Genomic DNA, 3531 nt, shown 5'->3' with positions numbered 1-3531 from the left:
GTATATCTCTAATTGCATGTATAACACTTGTATTTTCATCAACATTTATAATGAGTATTCCTGTAAATAGATGTGACTCTCTGCACAAATCCCAGCATGTTTTAGAACTACTGAATGTAACACGCCAATGTAAAATGAGATTTTGTTGATATAAATATGCACTTTATCGAACAAAACATACATGTATTGTGTAACATGAAGTCCTATGAGTGTCATCTGATGAAGATCAAAGGTTAGTGATTAATTTGATCTCTATTTGTGCTTTTTGTGACTCCTCTCTTTGGCTAGAAAAATGGCTAGAAAAGTGTTTTTCTGTGAGTTGGTGGTGACCTAACAATCGTTTGTGATGCTTTCGCTGTAAAGCATTTTTGAAATGAGACACTGTGGCTGGATTAATGAGAATTGTCATCTTTAAAATGGTGTAAAATACTTGTATGCTTGAGGAATTTTAATTATGAGATTTTTGTTGTTTTGAATTTGGCGCTCTGCACTTTCACTGGCTGTTGGCGAGGTGGGACGCTACCGTCCCACATATCCCAGAGAGGTTAATTCCCATAAGTCCTTATTTTATATTTTAAAATAAATAAAATAATATCCCCTTTTCGTGGTATCCAATTGGTAGTTACAGTCTTGTTTCATCGCTGCAACCCCACAGTACGGACTCAGGAGAGTCGAAGGTCGAGAGCCGTGCGTCCTCCGAAACACAACCCAACCAAGCCGCACTGCTTCTTGACACAATTCCCACTTAACCCGGAAGCCAGCAGCACCAATGTGTCGGAGGAAACACCGCACACCTGGCAACCGTGTCAGCGTGCACTGCGCCCGGCCCGTAACAGGAGTTGTAAGTGCGTGATGGGACAAGGACATCCCTGCCGGCAAACCCTCTGCTTACCCGGATGACGCTGGGCCAATTGTGTGCCGCCCCATGGGTCTACCAGTCGCAGCCGGCTTTGACAGAGCCTGGACTCGAACCCAGAATCTCTAGTGCCGAATCTCTAGTAGCACAGCTAGCATTGTGATCCAGTGCCTTAGACCACTGCCCCACATGGGAGGCCAATTCCAATCATTTCTAATCTACAACACTTGTTTGGTTACAGAAATTTCTGTTAATGTATTCAATATAAACTCAGCAAAAAAAGAAACGTCCTCACTGTCAACTGCGTTTATTTTCAGCAAACTTAACATGTGTAAATATTTGTATGAACATACCGAGATTCAACAACAGACATAAACTGAACAAGTTCCAAAGACATGTGGCTAACAGAATAGTGGAGTAATGTGTCCCTGAACAAATGGGGGGGGGGGGTAAAAATCTAAAGTAACAGTCAGTATCTGGTGTGGCCACCAGCTGCATTAAGTACTACAGTGCATCTCCTCCTCATGGACTGCACCAGATTTGCCAGTTCTTGATGTGAGATGTTACCCCACTCTTCCACCAAGGCACCTGCAAGTCCCCTGACATTTCTGGGGTGAATGGCCCTAGCCCTCAACCTCCGATTCAACAGGTCCCAAACGTGCTCAATGGGATTGAGATCTGGGCTCTTCACTGGCCATGGCAGAACACTGACATTCCTGTCTTGCAGGAAATCACGCACAGAACGAGCAGTATGGCTGGTGGCATTGTCATGCTGCAGGATAAACCTGCAGGAAGGGTACCACATGAGGGAGGAGGATGTCTTCCCTGTAACGAGTTGAGAATGCCTGCAATGACAACAAGCTCAGTCTGATGATGCTGTGACACACCGTCCCAGACCATGATGGACCCTCCACCTCCAAACTCGATCCCGCTCCAGAGTACAGGCCTCAGAGTAACGCTCATTCCTTCGACGATAAACGCGAATCCGACCATCACCCCTGGTGAGACAAAACCGTGACTCGTCAGTGAAGAGCACTTTTTGCCAGTCCTGTTTGGGTTTGTGCCCATAGGCGACGTTGTTGCCGTTGATGTCTGGTGAGGACCTGCCTTACAAGCCCTCAGTCTAGCCTCTCTCAGCCTATTAGTCTGGATGTACCGATCCTGTGCAGGTGTTGTTACACTTGCGAGGACGGTCAGCTGTCCGTCCTGTCTCCCTGTAGTGCTGTCTAGGGCATCTCACAGTACAAATATTTAAATGTATTACCCTGGCCACATCTGCAGTCCTCATGCCTCCTTGCAGCATGCCTAAGGCACGTTCACGCAGATCAGCAGGGACCCTGGGGATCTTTCTTTTGGTGTTTTTCAGAGTTAGTAGAAAGGCCTCTTTCGGCGGTCGGAGTTCCGTGGCCCAAACCTAACCCCGATAGGGGAGAGAGCTGAGGCCCCTCAGTTTTTATAACTGTGACCTTAATTGCCTACCGTCTGTAAGCTGTTAGTGCCTCAATGACCGTTCCAAAGGTGTCTTTCCATTGTCATTGGAGGAGTACACAACCTAGGCTACACTGGTGCGAAAAAGGTTTGTGTTTATTTCATTCCATTTATGAGTTGTAAATTACTCACTGTCTTTTGTTCGGAGCGCTCCAGACTTGTCTACCTGGCCTGCGTGCAAGGGTAGGCCTATAAATGTGCCAATTTGGGGATCTGATACCATTTCTGATTGTCTTAACTCTCCATCACTGTGGCGCTTCTCAAATTTGTTTTTGCTTCGCCTCAAACGGCAAGTGAACGAAGTCTGTTTTTACATCCACTGAGAATGATAATAGTTCCTCAACGTAGCCTATTGTAAAAACTTTTCCAGCTCTCTCGCCTTCGATTAGCACTCGGCATGACAGGGGAAACAAATGTGATGCGCTGATCCAGTGGAAACATCATAAAAATAGGCCTACCTGATTACTTCTTATCCCTTGCACAAAATAGCCTAGAGCTGTGTCTGTTTGTCTGGAGTACATTGGTGTGGGAAACCCTGGAGGACCCAGAATATTCCATACAATGTTCGCTAGCACGAGCTTCAAGCCGGACCAAGTTAATACTATAGATTATACAATGTTTCAAGTTCCTTGTTGGCTTTATGTTTATTTTTACATATTGGCAATGGCAATATGAGTTTTAGATTTGTATAATTTTCATTTAGAATTTTTATTAAACCACATTGAGATATTTTTTATTATAAATTAAATTAAAAACTGTTCCACAAAAATGTGTATATGAAAATCATAACTAGCACTCAGATCAGTAGAAATGGTAGGTTAACTTGGCATTCCAAATGGAAAAAGTTTGCGACCGCTGGTGTAGCCTATTATCGGCAACTTCAGGAGCATAACAGTAGAATCTGCTAAGACCAGCAGCAGCGGGTGGAGGAGGCTCAGGAACAGGTTCTCTTTCTTCTAGTTAGGCTATATTTATCTCTGGCTCCCTCTTTAGTAATTTGTATGTCTTCATTTTTAATTGCAATGCTTAAAGCGTCAGACAAGCTCAGTAGCCTACATAGGGAGTGTCTATAGATGGAAAAATACACATTTTAAAAGTTCGACCTATCGTTTGGTCAAAAGAACAGAAGACTCAACAATTTTTTTTTGTTTTGTCGGGGACAACCCTAATATTTATATTCTGGACCC

Source organism: Oncorhynchus nerka, linkage group LG20, assembly GCF_034236695.1.
Source record: "Oncorhynchus nerka isolate Pitt River linkage group LG20, Oner_Uvic_2.0, whole genome shotgun sequence".
NCBI classification, from domain to species: Eukaryota; Metazoa; Chordata; class Actinopteri; order Salmoniformes; family Salmonidae; genus Oncorhynchus; species Oncorhynchus nerka.
Note: the sequence above shows the minus strand (reverse complement) of the source record.